This window comes from Dendrobates tinctorius, unplaced genomic scaffold, assembly GCF_039654945.1.
Source record: "Dendrobates tinctorius isolate UK_male_01 unplaced genomic scaffold, ASM3965494v1 ptg000003l, whole genome shotgun sequence".
NCBI lineage: Eukaryota > Metazoa > Chordata > Amphibia > Anura > Dendrobatidae > Dendrobates > Dendrobates tinctorius.
Genome location: NW_027361671.1, coordinates 16189256 through 16205263, shown reverse-complemented (window position 1 = coordinate 16205263; position 16008 = coordinate 16189256). Strand labels below are relative to the sequence as shown.

The following is a 16008-nucleotide window of genomic DNA, read 5'->3' as shown; positions in this document are numbered from 1 at the left end:
GTCGGTGAAGCGCCGGAGCAGCGGCGAAGGCTTGTTTCAACGACTGGAAGGCCTCTTCAGCCTCAGAGGGCCAAGCCTTTGGGTTAGCTCCCTTGCAGATAAGGGATGAGATGGGGCGAACCAACGAGTAAAAATGAGGAACGAACTGTCGGTAGTAGTTCGCAAAACCAAGGAAGCGTTGGATTGCCTTCACCCCATGGGGCTGTGGCCAATCGAGGACGGCGGACACTTTTGCCGGATCCATGCATAGACCTGATTCTGAGATAATGTACCCCAAGAATGGCAGGGACTTTTGCTCGAAGGCACATTTCTCGAGCTTGGCATAAAGGCGGTTCTCCCTCAGGCGCTGGAGGACTTGACGCACGTTCTTTCTGTGGGCGGAGAGGTCTGGAGAAAAAACGAGGATGTCATCCAGATAGACTACCACGCAGGAGTACAGCATATCCCGGAAGACGTCATTCACGAACTCCTGGAAAACCGCTGGGGCATTGCAGAGGCCGAAGGGCATGACCAAGTACTCGTAGTGACCGTCTCTGGTGTTAAAGGCGGTCTTTCACTCATCCCCGGAACGAATGCGGATCAAGTTGTAGGCCCCACGAAGATCCAGTTTGGTGAAAATTCGAGCTCCTCTAAGTCGGTCAAAGAGCTCCGGGATCAATGGCAATGGGTACTTGTTCTTGACCGTGATATTGTTCAGGCCTCGGTATTCTATGCAAGGACGGAGGGAGCCGTCCTTCTTTTTTACAAAGAAAAATCCCGCTCCCGCGGGCGAGGAGGACTTACGGATGAAACCTCTAGCAAGGTTCTCCTGGATATAGTCAGACATAGCTTGGGTCTCAGCAGGGGATAGCGGGTATATCCTACCCCTGGGTGGCGTAGAACCAGGAATGAGGTCAATCGGACAGTCATATGGCCGATGGGGGGGCAGAGTCTCGGCCTCCTTCTTGTCGAAAACATCTGCAAAGGACCAGTAAGCCGACGGCAGACCTGTAGGTGCCGGGGATGGACCGGCAGAGTTCATCAGACGGACGGGCAACAGGCACTTCTCCTGACAGAACGGTCCCCACCGGAGTATCTCGCCCGACCGCCAGTCCAGGGTTGGCTCATGAGTCCGTAGCCAAGGGAGGCCTAGAAGAAGTGCGTGAGACATGGTGGACAAGACGAGGAAGGAGATCTTCTCCAGGTGCAGGGCTCCGATCTGCAGCTCGATCTCTTCGGTGGCCTGGGTAACGGACTTCAGCACGGACGTACCATTGACCGAAACAATCGACCGAGGAGTCTCCAGGGATCTGACAGGAATCCGGTATTTTTTAACCGCCTCGAGTGTGATAAAATTCCCCTCCGCGCCAGAATCCAGGAAAGCCTCCTCAGAATAACTCTTGGCACCGAGATTCAATAATACGGACACGAGCAGGGGAGGAGAGGAATCACGTACACCTAGGGAGGCCTCTCCTATCAACCCTAGGCGGAGAAGTTTCCCGGCTTCTTGGAGCAGGAACGGAGGAGGGGAGAGGAGCTCCTCTCTCTGGCTAATTCACGGGCACGTTCCTGAAACCGCAGGTCGATGCGTGTCGCCAGTGAGATCAGATCCTCTAAAGAGGTGGGAGTATCCCGACCTGCCAGTACGTCTTTGATCCGACTGGACAGGCCACGCCAAAAGATCCCTACGAGAGCCTCGTTGTTCCAACCGAGTTCGGAGGCCAAGGTACGAAAACGGATGGCATACTGTCCTACCAGTATCGTACCCTGATGGAGGTTAAAGAGGGACTCGGTGATAGAGGCCAGCCGACCTGGCTCGTCGAACACCTTGTGGAAGGTGTCCAAAAAGGTGGAAAGCCGAGAGACGAGTGGGTCATTGCGCTCCCAGAGGGGGTTCACCCATGCTAATGCCTCCCCCTCTAAGTGTGAAACAATAAAGGCAATTTGGGCGCGCTCAGTGGGATAGTGCTGCGGCAAAAGCTCAAAATGTAACCGGCATTGGTTCAGAAATCCTCGACAAAACTTAGGGTCCCCGCTATATCGGGGTGGCTTGCCGAGGCACGGTATCGGGTGCGGGCCGAGGACTGGGCAGAAACGGATTGTATGGCCGACAAACGAGACTCCATGGATTTCAAAAAGACCATAATCCTGGTCTGACTCTCCCGTAGGAACACCAGTTCCTTTTGGATGGAGGTGGTGGCACCAGCGGGGTCCATGGCCTGATTATACTGTGACGACTAGTGTTGAGCATTCCGATACCGCAAGTATCGGGTATCGGCCGATACTTGCTGTATCGGAATTCCGATACCGACTTCCGATATTTTTTCAATATCGGAATTCGGCATCGGAATCGGAAGTTCAGTTGATTGACGGCCTGACGTCATCATGATGCGCGGTGTGTGCGCATCATGATGCGCCGTCATTTCGGGCCTTCCGGGGGTCTCTGCCGGCCTGCCGGGGGGCTGTGCCGGCCTGCCGGGGGGCTGTGTGGACTGCCCGGGGTCTCTGCCGGCCTGCCGGGGGGCTGTGCCGGCCTGCCGGGGGGCTGTGCACCCTGTGGGGGTCTGTACCGGCCTGCCGGGGGGCTGTGCCGGCCTGCCGGGGGGCTGTGCTGATGTCCGGGGGTCTGTGCAAGCATCGTCCGATGGGACTACAAGTCCCATCGGGCGATGCCTGCTACCATGACAGTGATTGACACATTAGCCAATGATGGGACAGTAGTAGTCCCATCATCCGGCTAATGTGTTAAATGTTAAAAAAAAAAAAAAAAAAAAAAAAAATACTACATACATACTACATGCTACATACATACTACATATATACTACATACATACTACATACATACTACATACATACTACATACATACTACATGCATGCTACATACATACTACATATATACTACATACATACTACATACATACTGCATGCTACATACATACTACATACATACTACATGCATGCTACATATATACTACATGCTACATACATACCACATACATACTACATGCATGCTACATATATACTACATGCATGCTACATACATACTACATATATACTACATGCATGCTACATACATACTACATGCTACATGCATGCTACATACATACTACATACATGCTACATATATACTACATACATACTACATATATACTACATGCATGCTACATATATACTACATACATACTACATATATACTACATGCATGCTACATATATACTACATACATACTACATATATACTACATACATGCTACATATATACTACATACATACTACATATATACTACATACATGCTACATACATACTACATACATACTACATATATACTACATGCATGCTACATATATACTACATGCTACATACATACCACATACATACTACATACATGCTACATATATACTACATGCATGCTACATACATACTACATATATACTACATGCATGCTACATATATACTACATGCTACATACATACCACATACATACTACATACATGCTACATATATACTACATGCATGCTACATACATACTACATATATACTACATGCATGCTACATACATACTACATATATACTACATGCATGCTACATACATACTACATGCTACATGCATGCTACATACATACTACATACATACTACATGCTACATACATACCACATATATACTACATACATACAATACATTCATACAATACATACATAGACATACAGTACATATAACATAGAGTAACATACTTACCAATACTTGTCACATTGTTCCCCGAAGCCATTGTCTTTCCGGAATAAATATTAACATAACAAACCACAAAAATACTCACCCACGATCCGAAGCAGTCCACGAGTGTGTCCCACGACGATCTTGGGTAGAGAACTGCAGCATCAGATGATGCTGCCGTTCTCTACGGGCTGCAGGAATCCAATGACGGAAGGTAGGTATCCTTCCGCACTGTATTCCTCCGCCACTTAAAAAAAAAAAAGTCCCTAGTCTCACTTTATGCCATTGCTGTGTGGGAAATTCCCACACAGCAATGGCATAAAGTGAGACTAGGGACTTTTTTTTTTTTTAAGTGGCGGAGGAATACAGTGCGGAAGGATACCTACCTTCCGTCATTGGATTCCTGCAGCCCGTAGAGAACGGCAGCATCAGCTGATGCTGCAGTTCTCTACCCAAGATCGTCGTGGGACACACTCGTGGACTGCTTCGGATCGTGGGTGAGTATTTTTGTGGTTTGTTATGTTAATATTTATTCCGTAGACGACAATGGCTTCGGGGAACAATGTGACAAGTATTGGTAAGTATGTTACTCTATGTTATATGTACTGTATGTCTATGTATGTATTGTATGAATGTATTGTATGTATGTAGTATATATGTGGTATGTATGTAGCATGTAGTATGTATGTAGCATGTAGTATGTATGTAGCATGCATGTAGTATATATGTAGTATGTATGTAGCATGCATGTAGTATATATGTAGCATGCATGTAGTATGTATGTGGTATGTATGTAGTATATATGTAGTATGTATGTAGTATATATGTAGCATGTATGTAGTATGTATGTAGCATGCATGTAGCATGTAGTATGTATGTAGCATGCATGTAGTATATATGTAGTATGTATGTAGCATGCATGTAGTATATATGTAGTATGTATGTAGTATATATGTAGCATGTATGTAGTATATATGTAGCATGCATGTAGCATGTAGTATGTATGTAGCATGCATGTAGTATATATGTAGTATGTATGTAGCATGCATGTAGTATATATGTAGCATGCATGTAGTATATATGTAGTATGTATGTAGTATATATGTAGCATGTATGTAGTATGTATGTAGCATGCATGTAGCATGTAGTATGTATGTAGCATGCATGTAGTATATATGTAGTATGTATGTAGCATGCATGTAGTATATATGTAGCATGCATGTAGTATATATGTAGTATGTATGTTGCATGTAGTATGAATGTAGCATGTATGTAGTATGTAGTATGAATGTAGCATGTATGTAGTATGTAGTATGAATGTAGCATGTAATTTTTTTTTTTTTTTTACATTTAACACATTAGCCGGATGATGGGACTACTACTGTCCCATCATTGGCTAATGTGTCAATCACTGTCATGGTAGCAGGCATCGCCAGATGGGACTTGTAGTCCCATCGGACGATGCCTGCACAGACCCCCGGAGCCTGCACAGACCACCGGCAGGCCGGCACAGCCCCCCGGCAGGCCGGAACAGCCCCCCGGAGCCTGCACAGACCACCGGCAGGCCGGCACAGCCCACCGGAGCCTGCACAGACCCCCTGGCAGGCCGGCACAGCCCCCCGGCAGGCCGGCACAGCCCCCCGGCAGGCCGGCACAGCCCCCCGGAGCCTGCACAGACCACCGGCAGGCCGGCACAGACCACCGGAGCCTGCACAGACCCCCTGGCAGGCCGGCACAGCCCCCCGAAAGGCCCGTACAGACCCCAGAGAGGCTGTACAAGGGCAGGAAAGGGTTTTTCTTATTCCGATACCGGAAGTCCCATAGACTTGAATGGGACTTCCGGTATCGGAATCGGCGATACCGATACTTTTTTTAAAGATCGGCCGATACCATCCGATACGATACTTTGAAGTATCGGATGGTATCGCTCAACTCTAGTGACGACTCCTGGAGTGGACCCTCTGGGTCGTGACACCAACCCTCCCAGGGCGAGCTGACCTAGTGAAGACCACCCCCTATACAGGGAGTGTCAGGGGCAAGCCCCAGGGGGTAAGGCACCACGACTGCTGGCACCAGGCGGCCGGCTCACAGGAGACACGAGTGGGTGAGAGTGTCTGCAGGAACGTGTAAAGTGTGGACACGGGAACACGTGGTATACAGAGACTTCGTTCGTCCGGGTGTGAGTGAAGCAGGAAGCATGCAAGGAGCACGTCAGAGCACTGAGTCAGGCAGCAGGTGTGCCAGGAGGTGTAACAGAGTAAGAGACTGAGTACAGGATCAGAGTGTGTGCCCGGAGGCACAACTGAGTATAAGACAGAGCACGGAATCAGAGTGTGTGCCAGGAGGCACGACTGAGTATAAGACAGAGTACAGGGTAAGAGCGTGTGCCAGGAGGCACAACCGAGTATGAGACAGAGTACAGTGTCAGAGCATGTGCCAGGAGGCACAACCGAGTACGAGACAGAACACAGGGTCAGAGCGTGTGCCAGGAGGCACAACCAAGTACAAAGCAGAGTGCAGATTCAGAGCGTGTGCCAAGAGGCACAACAGAGTGCAAGGCAGAGGACCTGAGTACAGCGCACAGCCAGGCAAGGACACGGCAGACCAAGCCAGGAGCACAACAATAATCAGGCACCTCCCCTAGGGGGAGGACGTCTGATATAGCACATGACTACTACTGGTTCCGGGTCAGGACCTAGCCAGAAAGCACATGACCACTACAGGTTCCGGGTCAGGTCCTCCATTACTATAGAGAGGACCGAGCCCTATACAGCACTGACAGGAGCGCGCAAGCGCAAACGTGACATGTAGGAGGCGGGCCGGGGACGAGAGCTGCGCGTGCGCACCCTACGGGACCCCCGGAGTGACCGCAGCTCCGGAAGAGATGACGTCGGGACCGAGGTCCCGCCCCCAGGTGAGCACGGCGTGACACCTATGCAGTATCACGCTATGACCTACCCAGTCGCCACTTCTTCTCTCGCAAAGCCATCCCAGCCCTCCACCATCATGTGAAAGACCGCATTGTCCATGCACTCAAGCAGTCAGTGAGTGGAAAGGTGCACCTCACAACTGATGCATGGTCCAGTCGGCATGGCCAGGGCCGTTACGTGTCCATCACTGCGCACTGGGTTAATGTGGTGGATGCAGGGTCCACAGGGGACAGCGGTGGTGGGACAGTGCTGCCTAGCCCACGGTATAGGAAACAGTTGGCTGTAGGCATTCCACCCTCCTCCTCCTCCAGAAGCGAAAGCTCGTCCACAGAGCGCAGTCGTACGAGCACTCCATCTGCAGCTGCCACTGTTGCACACGAGGTGTCCCCCTATCGAGCAGCTAGTGGAAAGCGTCAGCAGGCTGTGTTGCAGATGATGTGTTTGGGCGACAGACACACCGCCGAGGTGCTGGCCGAGTACTTGAAGCGACAAACTGAGTCATGGCTGGGCAGTGTACATCTTGAGGCAGGCAAGGTAGTTAGTGATAACGGCCGTAATTTTGTGGCAGCCATAGCCCTTTCAAAACTCAGCCACATACCTTGCTTGGCTCACACCTTGAACCTGGTGGTGCAGTGCTTCCTCAAAAATTATCCGGAGTTAACAGCCCTGCTCCATAAGGCGCGAAGACTGTGCGCGCACATCCGCCGGTCGCCTGTACACTCCGTTCGTATGCAGAAGCTGCAGCGATTGCTCCACCTTCCCAACCACCGCCTCATTATCGACATTGCAACAAGGTGGAACTCCACTCTGCACATGGTGGAGCGGCTGTGCGAGCAGAGGCAGGCCATAATGCATTTGTGGGAGGATACACGGCCAGGCACTTTGAGAGCAGATATGGAGTTGACAGGTGTGCAGTGGTCGAAGCTGAAAGACCTCTGTAAAGTCCTTCAGTGTTTTGAGGAATGCACACGGCTGGTAAGCGCAGACGACGCCATCCTAAGCATGAGCATCCCACTTATGCGTCTGCTCATGCAAACTTTGATGCACCTTAAGGAGCAGGCGTCTGCAGCCAATGTTGACGAGAAGGAAGAGGTGGAGGGAATCCTTGATGACATTCAGCCATTGTCTGCTCAGGGACCTCTCCTGGACGAGTTGGAGGAAGAAGAGGAGGAGGATGATGATGGGGATGATTACTTAGGGGAGGAGGATGCATCTCGTGGGGCAAGTGAAAATGTTGGCGTGGTAAGGTCTGGTACAGGGTTTGTGCGTGACTGGAGGGATGTGGATTTGCCAGAAAGTGCTCCTCCAACCAGCACTCGCAGTGCATCATTGACACCGGGAACATTGGCCCACATGTCAGATTATGCCTTGCGGATCCTAAAAAGGGACCCCCGCATTGCCAAAATGATGAACGATGACGACTACTGGTTGGCCAGCATCCTGGATCCACGCTATAAAGGCAAATTACAAAACATCATGCCACAGGAGAACCTTGACCTAATATTGGCTAATAAACAAGCAACTCTGGTAAATCGGTTGCTTGAGGCATTCCCAGCACACAGCACCGGTGATGGTTCTCACACGAGCCGTACGGGCCGGGGGCAGCTTGGCAGAGGTGTTCATGGTGCACGCAGCAGAAGTGGCGTTGGAGAAAGGGGTTTCATGACAATGTTGTGGACTGATTTTTCAAGTACCGCTCACACAACTGGTAATACAGCATCGATGGAAAGTGACAGGAGACAGCAGTTGTCAACTATGGTTACAAACTACTTTTCCTCCCATATCGATGTTCTCCCACACAGGTCATTCCCCTTTGACTATTGGGCTGCTAAACTGGACACCTGGCCTGAATTGGCACAATATGCCTTACAGGAGCTCGCTTGCCCAGCTGCAAGTGTGCTATCGGAAAGAGTTTTCAGTGCAGCTGGATCAATCCTGACAGAAAAAAGGACCCATCTGTCAACCCAAAATGTGGATGATCTAACCTTAATTAAAATGAACCATGCATGGGTTTCTAAGGATTTTGTCCCACCTTCCCCTGATGACACATAGGGTGACAGAAAAATGGCTTGCTTTGGTCCACCTCTTCCTGGGACTTGACCTATTTCGCCTTTTGCATCAGCTGAATGTCCAACATCAACATATGCCACTTTCTAAAACTCCCTAACTGTGCTGCCTCCCCCCCATGGCCGGGGTCACCACCTAGCGCATGACGCCGTGCGAGTGCCGTTGCCCTGGACAGGTGGGTAGGCCGACTCTTGGGCGCGGGCACTGGCACAGGGTCCCTCATAGTGCAATCAAGTGTCTCTGACGGTGGTGGTGCACACCCGCCGTCACACACACCGCCGTACTATGAGGGGCCCAGTGCCAGTTCAGACGCCCACGAGTGGGCCCCCCTTGCTTGGGCAGGGCCCCAGCGTTTGCAATCTTTACCTCTCCCTGCTCCTCCGCTGTGTAGTCTGGGCCGTCAAATCCATACTGTGCCTGACACCGTCTGAGCCTGCCTCCTGATGTTTAGACATATCTTTTGAATGTGTACGCTATCCATACATGTTATCAGGGGATACGGTACCCTTTCTCACCTTTGTGCAATCACGTGCAATCCATACTGGGCCTAACACCGTCTGAGCCTGCCTCCTGATGTATAGACATATCTTTTGAATGTGTACGCCATCCTTACATGTTATCCTGGGATACGGTACTCTTTCTCACCTTTGTGCAATCACTTGCAAGCCATACTGGGCCTTACAACGTCTGAGCCTGCCTCCTGATGTATAGACATATCTTTTGAATGTGTACGCTATCCATACATGTTATCCGGGGATACGGTACCCTTTCTCACCTTTGTGCAATCACTTGCAAGCCATACTGGGCCTTACACCGTCTGAGCCTGCCTCCTGATGTATAGACATATCTTTTGAATGTGTACGCTATCCATACATGTTATCCGGGGATACGGTACCCTTTCTCACCTTTGTGCAATCACTTGCAAGCCATTCTGGGCCTTACACCATCTGAGCCTGCCTCCTGATGTATAGACATATCTTTTGAATGTGTACGCTATCCATACATGTTATCCGGGGATACGGTACCCTTTCTCACCTTTGTGCAATCACGTGCAAGCCATACTGGGCCTAACACCGTCTGAGCCTGCCTCCTGATGTATAGACATATCTTTTGAATGTGTACGCATCCATACATGTTATCCGGGGATACGGTACCCTTTCTCACCTTTGTGCAATCACTTGCAAGCCATACTGGGCCTGACACCGTCTGAGCCTGCCTCCTGATGTATAGACATATCTTTTGAATGTGTACGCTATCCATACATGTTATCTGGGGATACAGTACCCTTTCTCACCTTTGTGCAATCACTTGCAAGCCATACTGGGCCTTACACCGTCTGAGCCTGCCTCCTGATGTATAGACATATCTTTTGAATGTGTACGCTATCCATACATGTTATCTGGGGATACGGTACCCTTTCTCACCTTTGTGCAATCACTTGCAAGCCATACTGGGCCTTACACCATCTGAGCCTGCCTCCTGATGTATAGACATATCTTTTGAATGTGTACGCTATCCATACATGTTATCTGGGGATACGGTACCCTTTCTCACCTTTGTGCAATCACTTGCAAGCCATACTGGGCCTTACACCATCTGAGCCTGCCTCCTGATGTATAGACATATCTTTTGAATGTGTACGCTATCCATACATGTTATCCGGGGATACGGTACCCTTTCTCACCTTTGTGCAATCACGTGCAAGCCATACTGGGCCTAACACCGTCTGAGCCTGCCTCCTGATGTATAGACATATCTTTTGAATGTGTACGCTATCCATACATGTTATCTTGGGATACGGTACCCTTTCTCACCTTTGTGCAATCACGTGTAACCCATACTGGGCGTGAGAACGGCTGGTGAGCTGTTAAGCAAGCTACAGCACCTGTGGTTTGCACACGTAAGTTTTTCATTATTTTCAGGAATGACGATTAGGCCTAATTCCGGAACTGCGGTTGACCTGCACTTACTGGGAAATCATCGTTCGCGAGTAATAATTGTAATCAGTGATCCCCATCACTAACGTTGTTCAGCGGGTTATCTGCACCTGTAAGTGACAAACGCTGGCCTTTTCAGTGTAGCGCACATGCAGCCACGGACATGTAAGGGCATGACACACCAGATATTGGCCAATCTCATGTGCCAGAGCCTCACGTGTCCCTGTAGTAAGCCGGACTCGGACCGCGGGGCATGACGGAGTCTCATTCGTTAACGGAATTAAGCTTGCAATGTGTGCATCTGTTATGTAGCTGGCATGGTTGAGGTTGCCCGTGTTGAGTCAAATTACACCGTAGGCTCCACTCCTGGTGGTGCCCTTCTGGACATTCCTTTAAGGTTCAGCTTTGCAACCATACTGCCCACGTAAAACAAACACTTTGCCTTCATGAACGCTGTTTGGAGGGTCATGACTCGTGGGAATAACGCCGCCCAATCAGTTAACCTGCTAGAGAGATCCTTCGTTGCTCCCAAGCATGACATCACACTCCCTAGGAGGAAGGTAATGCCACTGTGGCGACCGTACTCCTGGGGGCGACACAAGTGCACTGATGCCCAGCCACTGCTCGATAAATCTGCTGGTACATTGACCCAGACCACTACATTCCCCTCGCACGCTACACGGCCTGAATCTGACCCTGATGAAACTCAGGTTACCCTTCCCATATACAGTTCCATCTTATACTTATACGGTGACAAAGAGGAAGCTGCAGATGAAAGTGCAGGTTCGGCCCACCCGCCATCAGACACACCACCGTACTATCAGGGGCCCTGTGCCAGTGCCGTCGCCAACGAGTGGGCCCCCCTGCTTGCTCAGGATCACAGCACTTGCAAGGTTGAAATACTGTGCAGTGAGATGGAAGATGGGGACGACGAGGAGTCCAGACTAGTACAGGGATTCCCTAGCGAGGAGACTTATTTCATTGTTTTCAATGTTGGGACAGCAATTTTTGGGGAGCACTATACTCTGGAGAATGATAGATGGGGCCCACCATACATTGGAACATTCCAAAGGTGGACATCAGACACTGGAGCAGCATTTACAGGGCCCATTATACACTAGAGCATTAGAAATGGGGCCCATTATGTTTGGAGCATTATTTGGGCCCATAAGACAGTGGAGCTTCATCCATGGGGACCAACATATACTGTAGCATTATGTGGAGCTCATCATATACTGTTTCAAACATTATATGGGACCAATGATTCTGTATGGAGAAATAGATGGGCCTCGTCATGAGATGTAAAAAGTGAAGTATTTTTCATTGTACTATACCGCTATTTCTCTGCCGTATCGGAGCATGATGAGTTGTGGTATTATGTGTTAAAGGGGCGCTCTTTCGCCCAGGGCACATGAAAACCTGGAGCCAGCCCTACCCCCCCACAACTTTAGCCAAATAACCCCCATTTTTCAGTGCGTAACTTGTATTATGAAGTTAATTAAGGTTGACCAGCTTAAGTAAGAAGAATTGATGCTTTTGGCATTCAAATGAGCACTGTAGGTGTGTTTCCTGTCCTCCTCTCACTGCCGACTTTTATTCCTCATTGACTTACATTGGGTTTCGTGTTTCGGGACGACCCCGACTTTTCCCTATAATCGGCCGATCTTGCTCGACCCGACTTTTGGAAAAGTCGGGTTTCACGAAACGAAACTCGACCATAAAAAACAAAAGTCGCTCAACTCTACTTACACCTTCATAACAAACGTGGAAATTGTCAAAATTGTGATTCTTATGCCATGCAAGATGTCCAAAATGTCTTACTACTGCAAGGTAAAACGTTTTCAGATTTTAATTTGCCCCAGCCTGCTATTCAAGTTACACAAGTTCCAGAGCATGACGAAGGTTCTGAATTATTGTTGGCAACACAGAAAAGAAATTCATTAAATGCACAACAGCGCATTGCATATGACACTATTGTAAGTGCAATAGAAAACAAAGCAGATCCAAGGCCTAAATGTTTCTTTATTGATGGTCCAAGAGGCAGTGGAAAAACATACCTCTATGAAGTTTTAATGCATCACGTTAGAAGTTTGGGAAAAGTATTATTGCCATCAGCTGCAACAGGTATTGCAGCAAACCTTTTACAAGGAGGTCATACTATGCATTCACTCTTTGGGATACCAGTACCAGTGAATGAAATCTCTGTTTCCCAAATAAAACAAGACACATTTGCAGGAAAAATGTTATAAAAGGCAAATCTTTTGATACTTGACGAGTGCACCATGGCTCCAAAATACGCTTTGACCTTAATTGACAGATTTCTGTGTGAAGTAATGACTACAAATGTTACTGAAAAAAATAAAATTCCATTTGGAGGTAAAGTTCAGATTTTGTTATTGGCGGAGATTTTAGACAATGCCTTCCAGTCATCCCAAATGGTACAAGATCAGATGTTATAGAGTCCAGCTTAAAAATGGCCGATTTTTGGAAACAGTTTACTAAACTCCAACTAATGAGCAACATGCGATCTTCTGACCCAGACTACAGCAACTGGCTTATTAAACGTGGTAACGGTGAACTTAGTAATCCGTACAACCTTGGCGAAGACATTATTGAAATCCCAGAAGACATGTTGTGCACTGACTGCATCCTAAGTGATGTTTTTGGACAACATGTTGAAATTGATGTGGATGATCAAAGCAATGTTGAGAGGGCCTCTTCCTATGCAATTCTCTGTACTAAGAACGATGATGTGGCTATGCTAAATGACCGTGTAATGGACAGAATGCCTGGACAGTATATGTTGTACAAAAGTGATGATTCGGTGGATGTAGACAATGAAGATGAACGAGAGCATTATCCTGTTGAATTTTTAAATAGTCTTACGCCATCAGGAATGCCATCACACAGACTACAACTTAAAGTTGGAACAATCATAATGTTACTGCGGAATCTAAATACAAAAAATGGTCTATGTAATGGAACTCGCCTTATTGTTACTGCACTCCATTCCCACCTAATTCAAGCAAAAGTTATCACTGGATCAGCAAAAGGAGACGACGTGCTCATTCCATGCGTTGATTTATGTCCTTCGGACACCGGTCTTCCATTTAGGCTTCGGCGTCGACAGTTTCCAATCAAACCAGCATTTGCCATGACAATCAACAGGTCAAACTCTACACCGTGTTGGCAGATATCTACCAGAGCCCGTTTTTGGCCATGGACAACTGTACGATGCATTTTCCAGAGTTAAAATGAGATCCAACGTCAAGGTGCAGGTTCTTGATACTCCTTTACAAGGAAAGTTACTTGGACATAGTCAAAAAGTATTCACAAAAAATGTAGTGTGCAAAAATATTTTAGGTTGATGTTGTGAACACATCTATTATAGTGTCCATGTGCTTCTTTCATCTAACAATTTTGTTACATACAGTTACATAGTCATGTAATGGATTATCTATTTTAATAATTTGTTTAATAATTTTACTCAGTTGTATTAAGTTCTATGAGCAATATCATTTAATAATAATATATATATATTACATAGAAAACCCTGTGTCATTGCCTTATTCTTACATCTTCATACATAAACTACATACATATTCTAGAATACCCGATGCGTTAGAATCGGGCCACCATCTAGTATATATATAACTAACTACACTTAGGACAAAATACATCATTTACAGATCATGACACATGCACAAACAGCTTGTTCAAGAAATCCTCATGTGTCAGTGACAATATTCATAAAAAAGACTCACCCACTACACAATTAAACATATCAAAATCATCGCTGAAATCAGAGTCCAGGAATTGAAAATCAATGGAAACCAGCACTAAAGGGAAAAAGGAAGTGTGTATGCACATGTGTGTCGGCCATATTGGAGACCAGCAATCTATGAGTAGATGGAAAGGAGCAGCAATCTTCTGATGTCCCAATCTATTATGCATGTCTGCACATTATACCAGTATTCAATCTTCCATTGATTGAGGCATTTATTTCTGTGGGTAATAAGGATATTTCTCCTTTAAGAAACATTTGTACTAAAACATACAAAAAAAACTAATTTGACAAAGGCTGAATATATAATGCATTGTGTGAGTTGGTTCATGACAAAAATATCACCATCAAGTCAGAGGACAAGGGTGGTGATGTCGTCATGGATACTAGTAATTACATTTCTGAGATTGAAAGACAATTATCTGACGAAGCTGTATATTGCAAATTAAGCAAGGATTCCAAATTTGATATTATTAGGAAGATCAAAATTCAATATGTTTGTAGGTATTATTGATGCGGATTTATCTCATCTTCTTCTAATAGATTATCCAGTCACTCTGGTGATATATATACTGCCTAAGATACATAAATCTTTAATAAATCCCCATAGGAATTTTGTTGAACTAAATTTTCAGCACCATAGCAAAACAGACAACATCATTAATTCAAAACACTACTGAGTGCTTTCACAACCAAAATGAGGTGGATTTAAATAAGGAAGTCATCGTTATATCATTATACACTTCCATAGACCACGAGAGAGGGATAGCAGCAGTAAAAAGGAAGCTTGATAAAAATTAGTTTTTGTCTGAATGTATTACATTTTTGTTTAACCTATTATATCTAGCAATAAGGACTAATTATTTCCTCTTTGGAGATGATTACTATGCACAAAAATGAGGGATCGAACTGGGCGCGAATATGACTCCTGCTTATGCAAATTTGATGATGGCAGCATTGGAGGAGGACCTTATCTACAGTATATGTCCAACCACTTTGCACATTTTGTGAAGTGGTGAAGATACATAGATATCCTTCTTCTTTGGAGTAGTTCAATAATTGAGCTACTAAAATTTAAAAAGAACCTATCAGCAGGATTTAGCTCTATAAACTAAAGGCATGGCCACAATGGTGCCATGATACTGATTAATCTGATACCTGATGTGAAGGGATCCACTCAGTGGCTGATGAATACTTACCTTGAGAAGTTGGGACTTAGGGGCAGGGTCTTCTGGTTCTCTGCATCCCAACAGCCTCTTATGCTTCTTAATATTAATAATAATCTTTCATTTTAAATAGTGCTAACATAATCCACAGCGCTTTACAGTTTGCACACATTATCATCGCTGTCCCCGATGGGGCTCACAAGACTAAAACCCCTATCAGTATGTCTTAGGAATGTGGGAGGAAACAAAAAAAACCCAGAGGGAACCCACACAAACACAGGGAGAACTTACAAACTCCTTGCAGATGTTGTCCTTGGTGGGATTTGTACCCAGAACTCCAGTGCTGTAAAGCTGCAGTGCTAACCAATGAGCCACCGTGCTTCTTGTACAGATCACTGATTATTCAGTGACCTGCTTCCTTTTTAAAACCCC

General features: G+C 46.7%; 1 pseudogene; it reads left to right on the top strand.

The window, feature by feature from the left end:
- The window catches only part of LOC141094551 (uncharacterized), a 29148-nt pseudogene extending 15154 nt beyond the window's left edge, over nt 1-13994 (top strand).
- Nucleotides 13995-16008: the final 2014 nt, after the last annotated feature.